This window comes from Heterocephalus glaber, unplaced genomic scaffold (genome assembly GCF_053883595.1).
Source record: "Heterocephalus glaber isolate CG9 unplaced genomic scaffold, H.glaber_assembly_v1.0 deba00001608, whole genome shotgun sequence".
Lineage (NCBI taxonomy): Eukaryota > Metazoa > Chordata > Mammalia > Rodentia > Bathyergidae > Heterocephalus > Heterocephalus glaber.
The window spans coordinates 4,018,750-4,043,826 of record NW_028258379.1 but is presented as its reverse complement, the minus strand read 5'-3'; positions in this window follow the sequence as shown (position 1 = coordinate 4,043,826).

Genomic DNA, 25,077 nt, shown 5'->3' with positions numbered 1-25,077 from the left:
TTTATGAATTTAATAGTGCCCTCAATTCTTAGATGAGGGAACCTCCTTGCCTACTTTTTTTTTGGAGAGCGGTAGGGTACTGGAGATGGAACCCAGGGCCTTTGCATTGAGCTATATTCCCAACTGACCCCGTGCTGGGTAAACACTGGTGTGCAGAATTAGCAGAGGCTCCTGTCCTCAAGAAGCTTATAGTCCAGGGACATCATTATTCACAGAAGCACATTGATAAACTAGTCTCTAGCCCCCTTTCTTGGAAGAGTTAACCCAGATTGGTCCTTAAGAGATACTAAAAATGACAGGCTTGTGGTTGCTCAATGGTGATCTGGTGGGAGTGCATGTGGGTGATGTTCTTTTGGGATAAGGAAGTGAGTTTTGCTATTGGCTGCTCAGGTCCGTACCACTTGCACGCACTAACAAACCATGGGAGGCCGTTTTGGGTGAAAAGGGAAAAAAGGCTTTATTTAAAGCTAGCTCTAAGGAGATGGAGGGGCATCATATTGCCACAGATAATCATCTTACTGTGTCCAAGTGTGTAAGAACCTTGTACAGTGAGGAACAGGGGGAGCGGGAAGACAGTGAGACAACAGACCATTTTGCACTTGCTTTGTTTCCCTCAGGGGCCATCTTTTGCCTCCTTCCTTTCCTGTGGAAAGCAAATTGGCCTTGATTCTCCTGGAGCTCTCTCAAAAGAGAGGAGGAGATGGTTAGGTCCTGGAGGCTTCTCTCTGAATGAAAAAGTTCTAACCTTTAAGGTTCTATTTTCCCCACTAGTTACAGTTTCACTCAAGATCTTGCTTCCTTTGGGTTTCCTGTGAGGATATCTATGAGCTGATTAAGTAAAGCAGCCAAGAACTAAGTTCACTTGAGAGACCTGAAGGGACTTCCTGCCTTTCAAAGCTGTCACGGTCTCTCAGCTCATCATATCCTTTTCCCAGTGGGCTTTTTCTTCATCACATTGGCTTCCCTCACCCGATATGGCCCCAGTTTTGGCCTGACTTCCGTTGACAACACTAGCAGTTTCATTATCTTCATAGTGGTTGACTTGAATTTTCAAGAGAAGCAACTTAGACCAACTCACCTTTTCACTCCAGGCCACACTCAAGCCTCTGATAATGTGTGTAGACTATTCCTCCTGAGTCAGGACAGCTTCATCCTCTCACCTGTGGCCAGGAGTTCTGGACTGGAGCAGTGAGGGGGGGAGGCACTGCGTGTCTGATGTGATTCTTCAGACCTCAGCATGAAGCTTGGCTGAAATATTTCTTCAGACCACCTACTCTGTAGACAGCAGACAACCCTCTGTTAACTTATAAGTCTTCTCAGATACCTGACTTTGGGAACAAGGGCTATGAATAGGTTATGAACGGACAGTCCACTGGAGCATACAGTCAGCTCCAGTGAAAATTAAAACATGAATACTGTGATCTATAGATTTAGCTCTTGTTAGTCAGTGACCGCTAACTGTCTAACTCTATGTCTAAAGACAAAATTGAATGTGCAAGTGGAGGACCACACACACAGATGGTAACCTCTTCAAGAACCACTTTAATTCTTGGAGTTTTACTCTTTAGTCACACATTACTCTAGTATGGTCATAATATTTCAGTTCAAATTTGAGAATTAATTTATTGATGTATTGTATTTGAAATCACTTTTTCTTTATGCAAAAGCAAGAAACAAAACACAGAAAATAAATATAGCTATAATTCTGCTACTGAGCAATAATTACTGTTTAAAGATTTTATGTGCATCCTGTTGAAAAGGGGGAAGGAATGTGGGTAAAACATACAGACTGCCACGCTTATTCATAAAGATGGAATTATACTACTCATATTTTTGTAGTCTGTTCACCTCACAATATTTTTAGAAATTATTTCCATTTTTTAAAATGATCTGCTACCATACCTTTGATAGCTAATAACATGTTGCTATATGACGAAACACTTCTCTGATTTTTGGGCAATTAAATGTAGTGCTAGTTATTGTAAACTGTATTGTGTGAATTATTTTAGCAAATATTTGCCAGCATCTATGAGTAACCCATGAGTTCCTCATAGCTTGGGTTGGTGCCCTGCTCAGACTCTCTGGTTGACCAGTGTGCTCATCCTTTAGCTATTTTGTTTGGGCTGCTGAGAACTTAACCTTATCCCCTTTCACCAGCTAGATGGCTGCTCTCGGCTAATAAGAACCTTCTCATCTAAATGTTCCAACCCTAATTGCTGGGGGTGGCTGTAGCCAGATACTGACCCTCTTGATTCAAAATGGGGATGACTATGGAGTGATCATTTAGGTTCCAGAGCCCCGAGGGATCAGGTCACAGCTAGGATTCATCTTTGCTTGACTCTTCCATCCTTTTGAACCATAGCCCTCATTCCCTTAAAAGTTTTCCTGATGAGCACTCCTTCAAGATATCACAACCTGTTAAAACCCAGGAGTCTATTTCTAGGGAACATAACCTAAGCTAAAGCTGAATACCTGAAAGATGTAAATAAGACAGAGGTCATACTTAAAAGGCCATTGATTTTTATGATGTTTCTAAGATAAAACTCACTATCATACACTTTATCCATTTAAAGGATACAATTCAAGGGTTTTAGAATTTTCACAGATACATGTGAGTATCACTACAGTCAATTTAAAAACATTTTCATCATCTCATAAAAGACTCTCTGCACTTTAGTTTTCACTACCTTACTCTAGCATCTGCCCTGGCCCTAAATAAGGATTAGTTTACTTTTGATCACTATTTTGGACAGTTCACATAAATGGAATAATGTAATATGCGGTCTTTGGTGACAGGTATCATTCATTTAGCATGTTTTCAAGTTACACCACTGTTATAGACTGTATCAGTACATTGTTCTTTTTATGGACAAATATTTCACTGTAGGAATAGACAACATGTTTATCAATACACTGTCAAAGTAACTTAGGCTGCAATGGTTCCAAAGCAAGGAAATGAGACTTAAATTTAGCCAATCATAAATATCAGCTGAGCATTAGTTATATTATCAGGGACTTTCCACAAAACTAAGACAAGTAATATACAGCTTAAACATTAACCAATCAAATAATTTATTTGCTCTGCTTCCATATTCACCCTATAAAAGCATTCCCTTCATAGTTTCCTGGTGGATCCCCAAATCACTTTGAGTTTGCTGCTGCCTGATCCATGAATCACTATTTGCTCAAATAAACTCTTTAAAAATTTAATGTGCCTAGTTTATCTTTTAATATCACTCATGAGTCGATATACTATGCATTTGGTTTGTTTCTAGTTTTTGGCTCTTATGAGTAATGTGTGTGGACTTACGTTTTCATATCTTTTGGGTATATACCAAGGAGTGGAATTGCTAGTTCATAGTAACTCTATTTAACTTTCTGAGGAACGGCCAGATTGTTTTCCAAAATGGTTGCCCATTTTACATTGGTAACAACAGTGTATGTGGGCTCTGATTTCTTCATATTTTTACCAACGCTTGTTATTATCTGACTTTTTTATTATAGCTACCCTGGGAATGAAGTGGTGTCTTGTGATTTTAATTTGCATTTGTCCAGTGACTAATGATATTAGGCATCTTTTCTTGTCTTTATCAGTCATTTGTAAATCTTCTTTGGAGAAATATCTATTAAAATTCTTTGTGCATTTTAAAACTATGTTATGTTGCTTTTTGTAACTGAGTTTTAGAATATGTATGTGTTTTGGATACTAGTCCTTTAGCAGATATTTCAATTGCAAATACTTTCTTCAATTCTGGGGGATATCTTTTTACTTTCCTGATAAAGTACAAACATTTAAAATTTTCATGAAGTCTAACTTGGCTATTTTTTTCTTGTGTTGCTCATCAGGTATTTGGGATTTATTCTGAACCCAGGATTACTCCTCCTAGATCTTTTTCCTCATTTTTTTCTGGCAAAATAGTCAGCTTGTGGTCTAGCTTGCATCTCCAATGAATCTATCAGTCTTCCAACTGCCTTTCATCATAATCTCCACTGTTCAGAGAGTGCTCTTAGATTTGAACTTCTTCATATAGTTTTGAGTTATGTTTCTTGGAAGGCAGGTTTAATGATAACAAATTCCCTCAACCTTTATTTATCTGAGGATGTTTTCATTTCTTCCTCTCTTCTGAAAGAAAGTTCTGGTGGTTATAAAATTCTTGGTTGACAGATTTTTTTGTCTTGTGTGTTCTTTCAGCATTTCAAATATAACAACCTACCTTCTGGCTTCCAATGTTTCTGAAAAGAATCTTCTGATAATCTTCTGACAGATAATTTATATGTGATCAGTTGCTTCCAAAAGTCTCCATTTGTCTTTTAAAAATCTGATGGTAATGTTTTGTTGTCTCTGAGTTCATCTTAGTTGGAGTTACTCACATATCTTGGATGTTTATATTCATGCCATTCATCAAAATTGGAAAGCTATTAGCCATCATTTCTTCAAATATTTTGTGTGATTTTTATTTCTTCTGCAATTCCCACAGCGCATATGTTGACCCACTTGATAGTGTCCTACAGGTCCTTTAGGATCTGTTCTCTATTCTTCACTCTTTTTTTCATTTGTTCTTCAAACTTGATAATTTCCATTGTCCTCTCTATATATCATTTTTGGTAATATGTCCACTTGGATAATAACGGTTCTGCCTATCCAGGAACAGGGAATATTTTTTTCATTGTCTATTGTTCTCTGCAATCTCTTTACAGAGTACAACAGTTTTCCTTATAGAGAGCTTTCACTTCTTTGACTAGGTTACTTCCTAAGCATTTAAATTTTTTTGAAGCTATTGTGAATGGAATTTTCCTCCCGATTTCTTTCTCATTTGATTCGTTATTGCAGTGAGGAGATGTGCAAATGGTTTTGATGAATTTGTGTGGATTTACATATAAAGGAATAAAAGTTTACAAATCCTTTGTTCCATATTGTGGTATAGATCACATACACAAAGATTAAAACTAGAATTTGAGTTTTTTTCTTTCTTCTATGTGGCAAAGCCGTTTTGTGTCAAAGTAACAGAGATTTATTAACAAGTTGTCCTGTTAACACTGTGCTTTATGAGTATCCACCTTATTATGAAAAGGGTACTTTTTAAAGTTAAAAATGCTAAGTCATGTTTATTTATTTTGAAATATTGCATATTATTATTTCTTGTCTTTGAGTGTTAAGACTTATGTTCTGATCTTCTCTGCAGAGTTTTCCTATTATTCCCTTTCCCAAAACAGTCCCAAAATTGCAATTAATTGTTCTGATGACTTTTGTGTGTAAAATATCTGAGTTTCCTGGAATGGCCACCAAAAAACATAAAGATTTCCATTTCCTTTATTCTTATAAAAGAAAGGCTATAGGAACAGTTATGTTTGCTTGGCATTCTCAAAGCTTTAATTAGAAATTATTGTGAATGCGTTTTGTTTATCAAAATTTTTTTCAATTTAAAAACATTTTTGGTACTGGGAATCAAATTCAGGACCTTGCACTTGCCAGGCAGGCATGACACTGCTTAGATACATCCTGGCCCTTCTCAAATTTTGGATAAAGGAAAAATACACCAAACCAATAAGTCAGAAGAGAATTTCCGTCTTCATGGTATACTTATGTATAAATAAAATGTTAACATGATAGATTTCAATGATTGTGTATCTTTCATATTAAAATAAACATTATCATGTTCATGTACAAAAGTTGGCACAGTATCTCCAGAAAGGTTTTGTTTCTGGGTTTAAACATTCTCGCTAATCAAGGCAAGTCACAATACAGTTATGTGAAAAATTAAAGGCCTAGAAATTTGTCAATTTTCTCAATTTCTATAATATAATCTTTTCCCCCACAGAGTCAGTGATTAAGTCTTCATAAAATTGATTATGTCTTATGGCTCAGTGTAGAAGTCCATTCTTTTTATTCTGGTTGTCTTAGTTACTTTTCTCTTGTTGCTGAGACAAAATATCCAACACCCACAGTTAAAGGGACAGCCAGAAGTAGCCAGGCTTCCTTCTCTTTCGGCTGTAGGAGTTGAGTGCTTATTAACCAAATCCCAAGGAACAACTTCTTTAGGCTGCTGCCATTCTGGAACATGATGCTCTCGGGCTCTCTTCTCTAAGCAAAGTCTGTCATTTTTGCAACTCTGAGGCTGCAAAGGTGCTGCTGGTTCTTGTGTTGTCTTCAGACCTTTTTTTTTTTTTTTTTTTTCTGTTATCTTCTTCTGAAGAACTTGCCTTTTTCTTGCTAGTCTTTTCAGTGACCAATTTCTCCTCTGTTCCATCTTTGCAGGCCACAGCTTTACTGGAGCTTCCTTTTTGGCCAAACTCACAATGTTTTAAATCATTCTGCTAGGCTCTTTGCTCTTGATTCCCAACACAAATCTGGCTAAAAGCCCCCAACAGCAGCCATGTTACTGCCTCAACATTAGGCTGCCTGGAAATTTCTTCTGCAAGATTAATTAGTCCACCTCTTCTTAATTTCAGTCTCAGGCAAAGTCTTTGGACATGAACAAAATGCAGACAAACTATCTGCCAAGGCATAGCACACATTGTCTGGAGTCCAACAGCCACTACAGTCTTTCTTCTCAGCTGAAACCTGAGCCTGGTCTTTACTAGCAGCATTTCTATCAGCCTTCCAGTCTTCCGAGTTCTGACCAGAATCTCCCATAAAGTACAGCATAAAGCATTCAAGCTCTACTTTTCCAGCCAGCATCTCTAAATCTTTCTTAATTCCTTCCCTTCCCACAAGCCAGCTCCAAAGGCTCCTAAACCACATGGCCAGGTACTCACAGCAATGACCCCACTTCTCTGGTACCAAATTCTGTCTTAGTTACTTTTCTCTCATTTCTGAGACAAAATACTGGACAACCAAAGATAAAAGACATAAAGGTTTATTTAGCTTAGAGTTTGTAGAGGTTTCAGTCCATAATTGCCTGGCTCCAAGGCAGGGTTGTATGACAGACAGGCATTGCCGAAGAAGAGACAGTTCATGGCAGGCAGAAGGGAGCAAAGCAAGCAAGGGACCAGATGAGGCTCCTTCTGTCCCTTATATTGTATCCAGTCTACAGGGATTAGGGCTGTGCCAAACCAATCAGTGGACTGATTTAGTAATCACCCACATGTAATCCTAGCATTAGCACCATGAATCACACACTCTAGATTCAGCGACCTCTGAAAAAACCCCATCTATGACTGCATGAGACTTTGGGGGGACCTCTAGGGACAAGCCATGACATTGGTATTGCCATTTATTCTAGTAAATTAACCAGTGCATTAATACTTACCATCTACAGGGCATTCTGCTTTTTTCCTTTGGCTTTATTTTCTAGTTAATTGATCAATAATAATTGCATATATAGTACCTATTGGGTACAATGTGATTTGATACATGTATACATTATGGGATAATTAAATCAGGCAAATTAGCATTTCCATCATCTCAAATATTTATCATTTCTTTTCACTGAGAACATTTAAAATCCTTTTAGTTCTTTTTTAGAATATACAGTATATCATTATTAATTATTATTATCTTGCTGTGCAATGGTTCACCACTTTACATTTACATAAAGGTCTTTGATTTAAGATTGTAAGATCTAAAATGAGTGTTGTAGAGGGAACACCAAAAGACTGGAGTAAAAGACCATGACCAGTTTTTTCTCTATTGTAGTGATGAGATGAAGCCAGACCATGGGTAAAGCTTCCTGGGCAATACCTTCAGCTAAGATACTACCTTTCAAGGGCAGTCCTACACCTAACAAAAATGAATAAGCACATATTTCCATGATTACAACCTCCATCTGTAATGTTGTCCCAACTGATGACCAGTAAAGTGGAGTTCAACTAGCTTTACCAAACACTGCTCAGATTGCAGAACCATGACCAAATTAAATGTTGTTTCCAAGACATCAAATTTTGGAATAATTTGTTTTGCAGTCATAGTAATTAGAATTTATTTTAGGTCTGTAATCCAGTGACTGAAACAAATAATAGAGGAAATACACTATAGGTATCAATGACATCATCACCCCTGCTGGGTGACTGAGCCAGGATCTCTAGTACTGCTGGAGTTCAGAAACAGAAGACACTATGAAGTTAGCTTCTTCCTTCCAAGATCATTGGCACAAGACCCCAGGATTCTAAGAGCCACTGATTACCATGAGCTTCCATGTGTATTTTTGTTGTTTAATCCCATTATTTTCTTCCTTTTATTTAGCTAAGATATTAGTAGGAAAGGCAGTTCTTCAGTAACAGTACTCCCAAATCTCTTATCTGGCCAATTATCATATAATTATTTCTTCAAATACCATAAAGTTGAACAACTCATGAAATAAAATGCAAGGGATGATAGAAAATTATGGTGAATATTTAGGTTAAAAATTATTAAAAGTAAATGATACATTGCCATTAATCCCTCTCATAATAACCTCTTGGTTTTGAGCACACTTATTTCATCATTCTTGCCACTTTCTGAAGCAGTTCTGGAAGTCCTCTTGTGTGTCTTTAGTTGCATTGTCATGGTTGCCTGGTATCTTGAATTGACTCAAATGTTTACCTTCTATGGTCATTTTAACTTTGGGGAAGAGCCAGAAGTTGCATAGTGTCAAATTTGGTGAGTAAAATGGATGAGGACATATTATAATGTTCTTATAAGCCTGCCTTTCTGTTGGATGGCACTTGGCAGCAGCATTCACCATATTTTTTAATCATACCTTGTAAAGACAGTCATGAAAAAGAACTTCCAGAATGCTTCAGAAAGTGGCAAGAATAACAGGAAAAATATGCTTTAAATTGACTATTATAGATTCAATAGCTTAAAATAAAATATTGACACCAAAACAACAGTCTAAAAAATTCTCGGATCTCCTAGAGACAGCGAAGCTAACAATGTCAAAAGGTCCAATAGAATGAATACACTAAGTAAGACAAGCAATTAAGTAGAAGGAGAAGAAAGGAAAACAGAAACTGGAAAATAATGCAATGACAGGAATAAGTCAATACCTATCAGTTATAACTGTCACTGTGAATGGTCTCAATTTGGGAATCAAAAACACAGATTAGCAGAATGGATCAAGAAACAAAATCCAATGGTATGCTGCACACAGAAAACACTTTTAACCCCAAAAAGTAATTCATAGACTAACAATCAAAAGATGGAAAACAATATTCTATGCAGTGGAAGCTTGAAAACAAGCAAAGGTAGCTATCCTATTTTCCGACAAAGTTGACTTTAAGTCAAAGCTGATCAAAAGAAACAAAGAAGAACATTTATGTTGGTTAATGGTATTGTTCAACAGAAACAGATAACGATTATAAACATATATGTACCAAACTATGATGCATCTAATTTCACAATACAAACACTAATGGACATAAACAATCAGATACACATCAATACAATTATAGTGGGGGACCTCAGTACCCCACTATCACAAATAGATGGATCAACTAGACAAAGCAATGAGTTGAACCAAACCTTTGAACAATAGGCTTAATATATGTATACATAATGTTCCACCCAACAATGACAGAATATACATCCTTCTTGGCAGTACATGTACTTTCTCCAGAATAGACCATATACTAGCTAATAAAGCAAGTTTAAGTAAATGAGAAAGGGTTGAAATTTTACCATGCTTATTATTAGACCATAGTGCAATGAAGTTAAAAATCAGTGGCAAAAGAAACCACAGAACCTATGCAAATGTATGAAAATTAACACACTCTTGAATAATAAATGAGTTACAAAAGAAATTAAGGAAGAAATAAGACATTTCCCAGAATTAAATGCTAATGTCAGTACAACATATCAGAATGTATGAGATATAATGAAAACAGTCTTACAAGGGAAGCTTATAGCTATGAATATCCACATCAGAAAAACAGAATGATTATGCACCTCAACGTCCTAGAAAAATAAGAACAGTCCAAATCCAGATATAGAACAAGGAAGGAAATTATAAAGATTGGAGCAGAAATCAGTGAAATGGACTAAAAATATACAAAAAAATCAATGAATCAAAGAGCTGGTTCTTTGAAAGAATAAACAAAATAGACAAAGGTGTAGCTAATTTTACCAAAAAAGGAAAGAAAAGACATAAATCAAATTAGAAATGAAAAAGGTAAAATCCCAACAGACACTACTGAAATCCAGAAGATTATTAGCAACTATTTCACAAAGCTGTATGCTGAAATCAGAGAACTCAAAAGAAATGGAGAGATTCCTAGATGCATATGAATATCCAGTCTGAACCAAGAAGACTTAAAAATCCTGAATAATCCAATAACAGGCAATGAAATTGAAGCAGTAATGAAAACCTACCAACTAAGAGAACCCAGAACTAGATGTATTCACTGCTGAATTCTAGAAGAACTTCAGGAAAGAACTAACACTAATACTCCTCAAACTCTAATGAAATCAAGAGGGAAGAAGTGCACTCAAAATCATTCTTGGAAGCTAGTATTACCTGAATCTCCAAACCAGAAGGATCCAAACAAAAGAGTGAATTATAAGCCAATATCCTTAATGAACTTAGATGCAAAAATCCTCAGTAAGATACTGGCAAACAGAAAGAGACAAATCACCAAAAAGATCATACACACCATGACCAAGTAGGCTTCATCCCTGGGATGCAAAGTTGGTTCAACATAAATCAATACATGTGATTTATCACATAAACAGAAGCAAAGACAAAAATCACATGACCATCTCAAGAGATGCAGCAAAAGCCTTTGTCAAAATTCAATATCCTTTCATCCTAAAAACCTTGGAGAACATAGGTATAGAAGGACCTTATCCCAATCTGATAAAAGCCATTTATGACAAACCTACTGCTAACCTCACACTAAAGGAGGAAAAACTGCTGGACCTGGTGGCACATGCCTGTAATCCTAGCACTCAAGAGGCTGATTGCAGGAGGATCATTGCAAGTTTGAGGCCAGCCTGTAGCCTGGACTACATAGTGATTTCAGGGGTAGCCTGAACTACAAAGAAAGGCAAGGAAAACCGAAAATTTTCCTTCTAAAATCAGGAACAAGACAAGGATATGCACTATTACTACTCCTATTCAACATAGTCCATAAAATATTAGCCAGAGCAACCAGGCGAGAGAGAGAGAGAGAGAGAGAGAGAGAGAGAGAGAGAGAGAGAGAGAGAGAGAGAGAGAGAGAGAGAGAGAGAGAGAGAAATAAAAGGGATAAGTATAGGAAAGGAAGAAGTCAAAATATCACTATTTGCAGATGACATACTGCTCCACATAGAAGACTCAAAGATGGGCCGGGGATTTAGCTCAGTGGTTTCGCTGCCGGCTGTGCAAGTGCAAGGACAAAAAAGAAGACTCAAAGACTTCCACCAAAAGACTCCTAGAATTGCTAGAAATTTTTTGGAGTGCTGGTTTGGTATTCATGAAGTTCCTCACTTGTTCTTTGTCATGAAAGTATCCTATTTCTCCATTGATTTTGAAAGATAGTTTTGCAGGGTACAGCAATCTGGGTTGGAGGTTGTTTTCTTTTAGGGCTTGAAATACTTCACTGCAGGCTCTTCCTGACTTGAGGGTTTGTGTTGAGAAGTCTGCTGTGATTCTGATGGGCTTTTCTTTGTATGTGATCTGTTTCTTTTCTCTAACTGCTTGTAGTATTTTGTTTTGTTGGGTTTCTGAAATCTTGACTATTATATGCCTAGGTGTAGATTTTTTTTATGGCTAGTTGGAGCCCTATATGCTTCATTTATCTGTATTTCAAATTCTTTTCCCCTGCTAGGGAAGTTTTCTGCCATTACTTATGTGAAGTTTTGTATGTCATATGCATTACCTCCTGTTTCTTCATTGACTCCAATCAGTCTTATGTTATTCTTTGCATCATCTAGCAGCTGCTGGATTGATTTCTTGTGGTCTCTTGCTATTTTAAAGAAAATTTCCTCTTCCAGGTAACTAATCAAAATCCTTCTGTATCTGATATTCTGTCCTCACATTGGCTCATTCTAATGCATAAACTTTTAATGGAGCTTTTAATCTCCTGGATATCGGTTTGAATCTGTTTTATGGATTCCATTTTTTTTCCTATGCTGGGATTCCATCATGTTCCTGAGCTCCCCTATTTTTTAATCTGTGTCTTTTCTAGAGTTATTAATCATGTCTTTCCCTATGGACACCATTTCTGTTGTTATATGAGAAATTATTTCTGATTTTATTTTTCCCAGATCCTCTTTCATTGCCAGTTCAGTGAGTCCAGGTGGTTGAGTTTCAGATTGTTCCATTTTGTTGCCCCTTGGAATTGCCTTTGGTGATCTGGAAGTCTGGTTTTGGGTTTTGTTTAGGTGCCTTCTCATTTCAACCAATGCAGTCTGCTGCACCTTTATTGAGGTAACTCTTTGCTCTCCCAGTGGGCTTCAATTCTCAATAAGACTTGGAGAGGCCTTCTCTCTACTGCTCACATCTGTGCCAATTTCTGGCCTCAGAATGATGGCCTGCTGGATCCCCATGTTGTGCTGTTGTCCAAGTGGGCTTGTGGCTGGGGCTTGCCTGCACTTACTGATGGTATCTGGGCAGACCTCTAGCTGGGGCCTGCGCACTTGTGCAGCTGTTGTTCTGGCATGCTTGTCTCCTAGAATTAATAAACAAATTCAGCAATATAGCAGAACACAAAATCAACACAAAAAATGATAGCAGTCTTCTACACTAATAATAAACTCACTGGAAAGGAATTAGGAAAATAATACCACTCACAATATCACTAAGAAAAATTAAATACTGAGGAATTAACCTACCCAAGGAAATGAAAGATCTCTACAATGAAAATTATGTCAGTCTGAAAAAGGAAATCAAAGAGGACATCATAAAATGGAAAGATATCCCCTATTCCTGGATAGGCAGAACCAATATAATCAAAATGGCTATATTCCAAAATCATATGGATATTTAATGCAATCTCAGTCAAAATACCAACAATTCTCATAGATCCTGAGAAAATAATCCTAAAATTCATCTGGACCCAGAAGAGAATCAGAATAGCAAAAGCAATCCTGGGTGACAAAAACAAAGCAGGAAGGATCACAATGTCAGATTCAAAGTTATACTACAGAGCTGCTGTGATTAAAACAGCATGGTGTGGTGCAAAAACAGGCATGTGGATCAAAGGAACAGAATAGAGGAAGCAGAAACAATCCCAGTACATTCATCTGTTTGATCTTTGAAAAAGGGGCTAAACACACACACTGGAGGAAAGATAGCTTCTTTAATAAATGGTGATGGGAAAAATATGATATCCACATGCAGAAGATTGAGTCTAGACCGTATATCTTATGCACTAAACCAGTGATGGTGAACCTTTTAAAGCTTTCAATGATACAAACAGTCCACTGTGGCATGCCATAGGTTTGTCAGTACTGCACTACACTAGACTAAAATGGATCAAGGACCTAAATATTAAAATAGAAACACTTAGTCTGCTAGAAGATAAAATTGGTAAAAGTCTTGAAGACATACGTACTGTTCTGCACAGAACTCCAATAGTACAAGAAATAATACCAAGAATCAATAAATGGGTTCTTATCAAATTGAAAAGCTTCTGGCCATCAAAGGAAAAAACCAACATACCGAAGAGACAACTTACAGAATGGGAAAACATTTTTACTGGCTATTCCTTAGACACAGGACCAACATATAGAAGACATAAGGAATACAAAAAATTAGGTCCCCCCCAATAAAAGACCAATGAAAAAAATGGGCAACTGCAATGAACAGACACTTCACAGAAGAGGAAGTACAGATGGTCAATAAACACACATACAAAAATGCTCAATATTTCTGGCCACTGAAGAAAGGCAAATTAAAACCACATTGAGATACCATCTTACTGCAGAAAGAATGGCCATCATCAAGACATCAAATAATAACAAATGCTGCCAAGGATGTTAGGGAAAAGGAAATTCTCTGCATTGTAGGTATAGTAGAGCCACTGTGGAAATCAGTGTGGAGATTCTTTTTTTTTTTGAGACAGGGTCTCGCTATATTCAGGCTGGCCTTGAACTCACTGTATAGTCCAGGCTGACCTCGAACTTGTGGCAATCCTGCTGGCTCAGCCTCCTGAGTTCTGGGATTACAGGTGTGTGCCACCATGCCTGGCAGTGTGGAGATTTGTAAAAATAGAAATTCCATTTGACCCACTATTCCCCTTCTAGGTATCTTTCTGAAAGAATCAAAGACATCAGATTACAGGGATGCATACCTATGTTTCTAGCAGCATAATTTATAATAGCTAAATCCTGGAAGCAGCCTATATTCTCATCAACAGATTAATGGATAAAAAACGTGGGGCCAGGGATTTAGCTCAGTGGTGCTGCTGCCTGCCTTGCAAATGCAAAGTCTTGAGTTCCATCCCCGGTACCAAAAAAAAGTGATATTTATACACAATGGAGTACTACACCGCCATAAATAAAGATAAACTTGAGGTGTTCATAGGTAAATTGACACATAAGCTTAAATATCACATGATTTTTCTTATTTGAGAAATTCTCCATATACTTATCAAAAATATATAAAGAAGAAGTAGGGGGAACTTTTTCAAAGGGCTGAGGGAATAGGAGATGGAGAGAGGGGAGAAGGAGTGGAGAGAAAAGAGATGGAAAAAATAACTGAGGGGGAAAATGATGAAAATACATTTTTTTGGAAATGGGAAGGGGATCAAGAGTTGGAATGACCCAGAATGGAGTGGAAGGACATAGTATGAAAACAAGACAAAGCAAGAGTGAAGAAAGAGTTAATATGTGAGTTGTATGCATACCAACTCCCCACAATGGTTGTAATCACCATGTACTGCAAACATGTCCTAATTAAAAAATATTGAATTACTGCCACCTGCCTAACAAGTGCAAGGTCCCAAATTTGATCCCTAGTACCAAAAAAAAAAAAAAAAAAGAAAGAAAAGAAAAGAAAGTCTTCACAAACCCAAGATTACAAATAGCCACCTGTGCTTTCTTGTGTGTATTCATTATTTCAAATTTGTACAATTTATGATTGAATCTATCATGATCAATGAATCTATATGGAATCTCTTGAGATTCCATTTGGATTTTATAAAATGAATATTTTTTGGGGCCAGGGATTTAGCTCAGTGGTTCTGGCACCTGCCTTGCAGGTGCAAGGTCCCAAGTTCGAGCCCCGGTACCAAAAAAAAAAAAAGATTATAAAAAAAAAGAATATATTTTTTGCACAATTAGTATTTAAGTGGATAATTTATTTATTATCATGAATCATCACAATCAAATAATTTATCCTTCACAATTTGCTTTATTCAGTTATCATGTAATCTTTAGAACAATTATTGATATATTTTTTCATTATGTAAGTTATCTTTGTTTTTTTTTTTTTTTGGTACCAGGGATAGAACTTGGGGCCTTGTGCTTGGAAGCAGGTGCCAGAACCACTGAGCTAAATCCCCAGCCTGTAAGTTATCATTTTTATAGACAATCATCCTGTTTTTTCTTTTTTCCTTTGGTACTGGGGATCGAACTCAGAACCTTGTGCTTGCAAGGCAGGTGCTGGAACCACTGAGCTAAATTCCTGGCCCCAATCATCCTGTTTTGACTTCCCACGATAAACTCTCATTATTTCTTTCCAAAGTATATTTCTAATGTTTTTTTCTTATTGTTCATTACATATTTATTAATTCACTAAACATTTATTGAACCCACTAAAAGACAATTATGTAGCTAAATTGTCTCCTACGCATGGTCACAGTTCTGTTAACAAGGTACAGGTATCAATTAAAGCAATGACCATACATTTTATATTTAAGGACATGATTTAGTTATAGAAAATGTGGCCCCTTCTTACTCTTACTGTGTTGCCATGTAGACCTAACTTGTGAGAGAGTATTTTAATACATACTATACACATCTTTATTGTGCATCATTTTTTTGGAAATTGCTAAATATAAATCTATCAATGTTTAACAATAATTATCCCGATGACTTTTTTAAAAAGGTGTTAATTCTGTACCTACTTCAGAAAGTCATAAGCTTTAGAATGAAAACTGCTCTATAATTTATTTATTTATTTTTTAAAGACAGGGTTTCACTCTGTAACTCAGGCTGGCTTCAAACTCCCTGTGTAGCTCAGGCTGTCCTCAAACCTGTGGTAATCCTCCTGCCTCAGCCACCTGAGTGCTGGAATTACAAGCATGCATCACCGTACCTGGCTCTATAATTTATATTCAATAGTAAAATGGGATTAATGTCCGAGATCTAAAAATCATGAATAAAATATCATAGGGCGATTCTTCAGTGGTTAAAATTTCAGTGATTTAGCTTAGGTATGTTCCTGTTAGAAGCTGACTTATTGACTGAAAGTGGTGCCTATAAATCTGTGTGCCTCAGACGCTTAAAAATCACTTCTGATTTTGAGACCTGTTGACATAGAAATACGTAGATTTTTTGGAGTGGTCCATCTCCTGTCTCCTGAATTGCCTTGTGCCCCATATTGGAAGTGCTGAAAACATGCTTTTCTTTCAAGTCCTGTTTATTTGACCCTGTGTAGCAGAGGCCTCCAAGACGGCACTCGGACTCAGTGATTCCTTAGAGTAGTGATGGTGAACCTTTCAGAGATGAGTTTCCAAACCCCAACCCAAAACTCAAAGTGCCACCCCTGCAATTAAACCTGAATACTGAGATTTTAGTTTAGAAAAAACTATTATCCAATGCTGCTGGGGTGGCTTGGCTCACATGCTGACAGAGAGGGCTCTGCATGCCCACTGGGGCAAGCGTGTCATAAGTTCACCACCACTGTTCTAGAAGGACTTCCAGAACTCAGCAAAACTGTTACTTTTTCTTTGCAGCTTATTACCATGAAAAGACATAAGCTGGAATCAGAAGAACTAAAAGGTGCATAGGCCAAAGTCCAGGAAAGAGCAGCACAGGCTTCAACTTGGCTTCTGTTGGGATTGAGTGGCTGAAGGTTTTTTTTTAGGTGAGTCTCAAAGAAAAGAGGATGTGTGGGGCAGACGTTGGCCCAAGCAGCAGCAAAGCTTCTTTATTTTCCTAGCAGTTATATTATCTGTTATCACATAATAAGGCATACTGAAAAACAACAGTTGTGTGACCTTGCAGGCCATACTGTGCATGTGTGGTTGATTTATGATCACATAAGTAAGCCCATCTTGCACCTGCACTGATGATGGGGTCGTGTCCTCCAGGAATCCTCAGCTGCCCAGGCTTTGACTGAGATATCTCACAATGGCTCCCACAGCTTCCTCTTGTGGAGTTGTGCAGACAGTGCTTATTTCTTCCACCATGCTGAGTATGTGTGGGGTATTGTCAACCTGGAAAGTCTACCTAAGGTTGGTGCACAGAGTTTTCTTTTTGGTACTGGGGATAAAACTTGGGACCTTGAGCTTGTGAGGCAGGTGGCAGAACCACTGAGCTAAATCCCCAGCCCAATGTACAGATTTTTAACTGTGAATATCTTGTGAACTTGGAGCACCCATGTTCTGACCTTAGTTATTCAGTCTCCAGCTTATCCAGAGGACACACTGAAACATCTTGGCCCCTGGCATAAATCACTTGGTTGACATAAACTACCTTGTGTGGCCGAAGGCCTTGGGTAAATGGTGGCAATTTAGTTCAGCAGGAATTTCCAGGGGTTTACAGGTTATTTCTCATGAACTGGCCAAGAGTTAGTCTTGATTTTGCAATGTGCAGGGTGTGAATAAGCCAGGCCCACTGAGCCAACCATTCACTGCATATGGCCCACTTTTGATATACCAAAATCTTCTCCATCCTTAGAGGTATAGATTATCTTGTGCCTTTCCACAAGGCTCTTCCTGAACTTCTCCACATGTCTCCCTCACCACATGATGTACTGTGCCTCAGAGGCCCAAAGCAACATGGCCAAATAACGATGAACTGAAGCCTCTAAAACCATGAGCCAAAACAAAATTCCCTCTTATAAAGCTGATCATCTCAGGCACTTTGTCACAGTGATGGAAAGCCCCAGTAACACAGAACTCCATTTTAAAAACACTTTTTATTGAGCTTGCATAGTGATATATGCAATAATGTGATGAGGAGTTATAAATTTAGTGTACACTGTTTCCCTCCAGCACCTGATACAACAGGTTGCATATAATAGACGGGCGATAAGTGTTTATTGAAATGAATATTATAATGTCTGCTTTTGTTTTCAAGTTCCTAATCACAGTGAACTCTTCATGACCAGAGACCATGTTTTGTTCATTTGTCTCCCACAGAGTCCAAATCCTTTCGTGGAGGAAGAGTCAATATATTTGTGTAGAATGGTGTATTCATGAAGCATTGATTCCATGAAAATCTCATTTAATTCTCAAAAACTCTTATGTAGTACTGCTATTTTTTAATTTTAAAGTTAAGCAATATACCAATGCCATTTAGCTAGCGAGCAATCAAACTGGGATTGTGCCACAATATTTGGCTCCACAACCCACACTCTTAACTGCTTCCTCACTTCCTATTACAAAAATAACTCTGTAACACGAGTGGAGATTTTAAAAGCTTCCTTCATATGACAAAAATATTGAACATTTTTTCACTTATTTCTTAAATGATGGTTTTCTTATCTAATTAATTTCCAGGAATACATTGTTTTCATTTTAATATATGTATCAGTGACGTTTATTAGTTATATAACTTACATTCACTATCTCTGAGAATTTATAATCCTACCAAGGTAAACATTGTTAAATGTTGGTGGCTGAGATTACTATGTTATCATTTAACAGTGAAGGGAGCAGGCAGAGCAGAATAATAATTTTGTTTTCTGTAAATTCACCATTTTCACCCTTTATATTAGGAAACTGCATCAGTGGGTTTAAGCATACTGAAGAGAAGGGGATCTAATTTATAAGAGATTGCAGAACACAAGAAGCAGTTTACCATCTCTACCCTGCAATTGTTTTTTTTACCCCTAAAGGTTTACCTATATGGGTGGATTAACACTTGCTATTTCTGCTGCAATTAAATTAAATGAATCTATTTTGCCACCTAATACATCAGACTTAGACATTTTTATGACTGGCAGAACCTCTTACATTTGAAAATTTCCAGTAATTGCTGAATATTCCTGAAAACTTCCACCTTCAACAATATTTTTCCAAAACTATACAGTTCACTTTCCAAGTGTTCAAGCAGTAAACGTATACAGTATGATCTTTGCTATCTCCCTTTGTCTCTCTGTCACTCTCTCTGTCTCTCTCTGTGTCTCTCCTCTCTCTCTCCTCTCTCTCTCCTCTCTCTCCCTCCCTCCCCCCTCCCTCTCCTTTTCCTTTGTGAAGAGAAGCACATTCTCTCCTTCTTGCCAATAGGTCAATCTAACATAAACCATGGAGCAGAGGGCCTGGGCCTTCCTTTGCACCATGGTTTCCTGCTCCTGTCTCACTATCCTATTCTTCTAGCACAGTAACAATAGGGGTGGGTGTGGCTCAGTAGTGGAGTGCTTGTCTAGCATGCTGGATTTGATTCCCAGCACCAAACTAACAAGAAACAAAAATAACAGTAATAAAACAATGACACAACTTAACATCTCTCCACTCCAGGCCCCAAACCTACCTAAGAAGAGATGAATTGTATGTTACTATCCATGTTTCCTCTGCCTCTTGTATCACGTAGTGGACCACTCCAATTGCATTTGTTTCTCTCCTCCTTGTCCACACTCCAGTCAGAGCAAACGTTTGGGATCCACACACTCCAGGTTATGTTTTTCCTTCCTTTTCTTCTTTATCTTACTCTCTTCCTTCCCTCCTTCCCTCCCCCCCCCCCCACCTCCTGGTGCTATGGCTTTTGCTTTAATGTTTCCTTCTTTTTTGCTTACTCATTCTTCAATTCCCAGAATTATCCTGCTTTATCAAGTCTTTCCTTTACTTTCAGGTTCTATCTTCTACATTCCCATTCAACTTTGTGCATTGCTGTGATTCGACTCTATACATATTTTTCTCCTCCCCAAGCCTATAAACCCTTTGGGGAGAGAGACTTGTAATATTTGTCTTTTGCATGCCCATTGTTTATCACAATGACATACACTTTAATGAATTAACAAGCAACTCAAAAGCACAGGCTTAATAATTAGACCTGAGCAAGAATCTCAATTCTGCAATTTACTTGCTGTGTAATTTTAAGCAAGCTACTGACCCTTTCTGAATCTCCTTTTTATCACTTATAAAATGAGGACATTACAATCTTCCCCATGGATTATTGTGCAGGTTAATGAGATTCCACATATTCAGTCCCTAATACAAAGCTTATTTTTCTTTTAATAAAATAATTCTATTTGTAACTTTGCAAAAATATGTGCTCAGTTATGTCATAATAATCAAACACAGCAATCGAGCATGGGATAGGAGAGAAGAAAGTTATTTTGAAATTAGATATTTGCTGATAGGAATCTATAAAATGAATCATTCATTTGATTGAAAACTAATCATGCAAGAGAAGAAGTGTGAATTAGGATTTGGGGTAGATTTTTCTGGATTTTATCTTGTAGAGGGAATATGGAGGAATTTTTGCTTTGGTTGTTCTGTGACACATTATAACCTCAGTGTTAGTTCCCACATACAGGGAGCACTTATAACAGTCTTACACTTGCTGGGGAAGGATGCCTGGTTTATTATTCTTTTCATTCATTTTTTTTCACATGAATTGGTCAGAAATCTTCTGGTTGGAAGTGACTAAAACATAATTCAAATCAGCTGAAGCACTCATTCATGGGCACAGTAACAGTAATGAGACCTGGATGCTAAGGGTTTCCGTGCTTCAGTGTGAAGCTCCTCTATTGATCTGTTATAGCTCCAGGCTCTTCCTTTTATGTAACAAAATGATTGTTTTAATTCTAGACTTCATAATTCACTTGCTAGGAGAGAGAGAAAGCTTCTCCTCCCCAGGAATGTTCGGTAAAATCTTTTCACATCTCCTTGGTTCTAAGTCATGAGCTCATCTTTGACTCAATTATGGTGAATAGGAAAAGAGGAAATGCTGACTGACTTGAGCCCAGACAAGTCTCTCTGCTGGTGCTTTATGGTCAAGGCAATAAACACATATGGCTGAGGTGTATGTTACCAAGGGAACTTTGGGTACAGTTCAGAAAAGGCAAGAGGCAATAGCGGAGTGCATTTCAAAGAGAGAGAGAATGAGCAAGCATCCACTCTTCATCTGCTGAACGTCTTCTCTGGACCTGGCACCATGATGGCAAACACTGCTATGTTTCTGCAGTACTGCTAGCTATCTTCCAGTTTCCAGGTAGATGCTTAGGCCAAAAGAAATGCAGAGGCGTGGGAGGGGATATTCTTTTTGCACATTTACTGAAGAGGACATGTTGCTAGCATTATTCTGAATATTGCTGAGAAGGAATGAGCTGCTTTTAATTTAGAATAGAGTCATTTTCAATTTAATTTTTGTCACCGTGGGTAGCTATGCTGTTATGTATTTGCAGTCAGCTCTCTTGGGAAGCCCCTTTTCTCTAATTAAGAGGTACTTTCTGGGGCTGGGGATTTAGCTCAGTGGTGCTGCCACCTGCCTAGAAAGCACAAAGTTCTGAGTTTGATTCCTGATATCAAAAAAACACCCCTCAAAAAACAATGAGATACTCTCTGTTTCCTTCCACACAGAAGATAGTTTTAAGCAAAGTGGACTTTGAACACTTCTGAATAAAGTGAGTAGATTTTATGAACATGAAAATATTTTTCACATTTTATCAGTGGTTTTAGCATTTTAATTCCTGACTTTATTTAAGCCTGATTGACCTTGTTACACATACGACAAAGTGACTTGAGGAGTTGTTAATGATTATAAAGCCCTGTTATAGTAATAAATATAAACTCATTCCCTAGAAATGTTATTCTACTTCTTCCCTATCTAAGTCATAGAGGTGTGTGGAGAAAAATTTCTTTACTACATTTTGGTTATTCTTTCAATATCTTGAATAAAAGTGAATGGGTTGTATAGTACCTAATTACTTCCTAAGAAGACATGAATAATTTCTTATATTTATAAAATTATTCTTAATTACTTTTAAGGTACTTCTGAATATCTGGTTCACATTTTACAAAACATTTGAGACATCCATATAAATTACTAAATAGCTAGAAATCTTACCACTGAAAGCTAGATTTTGTGGATTTTTGTTAGGGACTTCATTGTGTTGTTTCTCTTCAACCCCAAACTCATGTTGAGGTCTTAAACCCTAGCACCTTAGAACATGACTGTGTTTGGAGACTGGGAGGAGGTGACGGACTTAAAATGAAGTTGTAAGGGGAAGCACTACTAATACCTGACTCTCCTCATCAGACCAAAGGAGATTAGAATATAGATATGTCCAGAAGGAAGACCATGTGAAGACAGCAAGGAGCAGCCATCTGGCTCAGGACAGACCAAGCCTGCTGACACTTTGACCTTGGACTTCCAGCTTTCATAACTGTGAGAAAAATTTTTTTTGTTGTTTTAACCACACCATCTGTGGTATACCGTTGTGGCAGCCATAGAAAATTCATATAAATCTTCTATAAATGTACGTTTAAGGCCAGGTTATTTCCTTGTGAGGGTATAGAAGTCAGGGTCTAAGGTGGATTTATCTGGATTTCCTCATCATCTAGAGAGAGCCTGGCCTGGAGTAGATGCATGGAGAATGTTTATTGAACTGAACTGAATAAACACAAGCTATGTTTTGATCACAGCAATAGCAGAGCACCTGGCTGCCAGCCCGACTCTCAGTTACCACCTGAAGTTTCCAGACTGTTGCTTGTCTGGTTCTTCCTACAAAAATGGCTTTAATTTTGTTTTTCTTTCTTATTATAAAACCAGAAGTAAAAGTATACCCATATAAAAATGCTTCCTCATTGTAAAAATAATCTGGTAAACATTGAAATATGAAAAAGAAAGTAAAACTCACCCAGAAGTTCCATACCCAAACTAACCACCCTTTTAGTGTCAGCAACATTTACATTTTTGTCAAGATTTTTCAATCAATATGGTCACCAATTTCTTTTTCCCTAAAATTCATCATGATTTATATAACATGCTATTTTATGGTATGCTTACCCCCATATGATATATTATGGATATCTTTTCACACTAGGAAATAAAGTAAATGTAGACCTATAGTAGCGATTTCAAAAGACTGAATGATATTTCATTTAAGGGGTGTGTGACAACCTATTTAGCTTAATGGATAGCAAGATTGTTTCTTGTGTTTTCCTAATGTGAACAGTGCTGTGGGGATTTGGTCTCTTTGTTTGGTTCTGGTCTCATTATCCATTTTTTCTACTTCTAATCTCTTTACTTATTAAAGACAAGACAGACATAAAACAGTTCTCTGTACAACACGTGCAGGCTATCATGGAACTAGTCATACAGACAGAGAAGCAATGCAGGTGCCTCACAAGGAAAACTATGCACAATTCTCTCCATCAGGACACATTCTTTGCTCCCTGGAACCAATCCAGTCCTAAGTTCTAGACTCAACCATCAAATTGCCTCTGATATTTCCACTTGGGTATATCAAATTCAAAATATCTAAACTCCAGCTCTTGATGATTATCTTGATGTCAGGTTCTTGATGAATATGTTTTTTCACAAATTGTTTTTTCTCACTGCAGCCAACAGCATCATTGTTCACCCAGTTGCTGAGGTCAGAAATGGAGGAGTTATCTACATCCTCCCTGATCTTCCCTTTCCATGTGGATGCTGATTCCACTGGAGAGTCTCTGGTGACTTTATCTCCAAAATGCATCTCTGATCTGCCCTCTTCTTCCTATCTCTGCTGTCCACTTTGTCCCTGCCCTATGTGGTGGCCACAGGCTTCTCAATGATCTCCCACTTTTCTCTCTGCAGCTTGAAAGTGATCATGCTACAAAGACTGACTGATAGAGAAGTTCTTTCATTCCCATTGACTTGTTTAGGCACAAAAATAAAAAGATTAACACATTCTAATACAGTTTTACCTTTTTTTACGTTTTAATAATACCTATTTGTAGTGAAATCACGAATTTATCAATTGCACATTAATAATAAAAGTAACGGCTCCTCCAATTAAAAAATCATACAACAGCCCAACTTAACACACCTCAATGGTTCTCCTTTACACTTTGATTTCAAGGAAAAGCTCCAATCTTGTTTTGGTCTACAGACCCAGAATAACATGGCAGTTATTTATGTCTCAATATCACTTTGTATTCCCTCGCCCACTCTGGTCCAGTCCCCCATTTCTTACAGTTCCTCAAACATCACAACCTTTTTCTATGTGAGCTTGTACAAACTGTTCCCCTGCCGTGTCTGCTCTTCTTTTTGGGGGACTTAACTTCCTTCCCACCCTAGTTTGCCACTTAAATGCGCCCTCTACAGAGAGACATTGAGAAGCTATCTAAAGTATGTCTCTCACCTTTGTTTTTCTTAAAACTATTGGACTTGCAAATAATTTACATCTTTGTTTTATTTTTTTTTCTTTATTGTCTATCTCCTCTTTTGGAAAGTAGGCTCCATGAGGCTATGTATGTCTTACTCACCAACTAATGTGTAGATGCAGTGTCTCATTAAATGAACTGGGGATTCTGCTTTTTCTGTTTTTTAAAAAATTTTACTTTTAGCTCAGTCATACTTTTATACATGTGCTAAAGACTGTTGACCTGCAGGCTTAAGCCCACTAGAAGCCCCAGGCAGTCTTAGTACTTACCAAGGTCTATTCCCAACAGATGTGGGCTTGCTGCCCTGAGCCTAACTGTAGGATGACTTGCTAAGGGTCTGCAGCTTAAAACGCTGAAACTCTCATTCTAGTCTTTTCTCTTTCTTGCCTCTCTCTCCCTCTTCTCAGTGCTGGTCCCTGCCTTGGGGCTTCTGCCTCTAGTTTTGGTTTGAACTTCACTTGCAGGCTAGCACTGGAAGCTCCATGACTATAGCCATACCAGCTCTTCTCCCTCAAAGCTGGACCAGTTCCTGCTTCCATCACTCGACATTGGGATGTTGCCTCTAATCAGACAGGTTGTTCTCTTCCGCTTACCTTCCACCCCTCTGCTTGTTCCATCCACTTGACTGAGATATTGCCATTATCTAGAGTTTCCACTGTGCTCCACACCAGGTATGATGACAGCCTCTATTGGAAT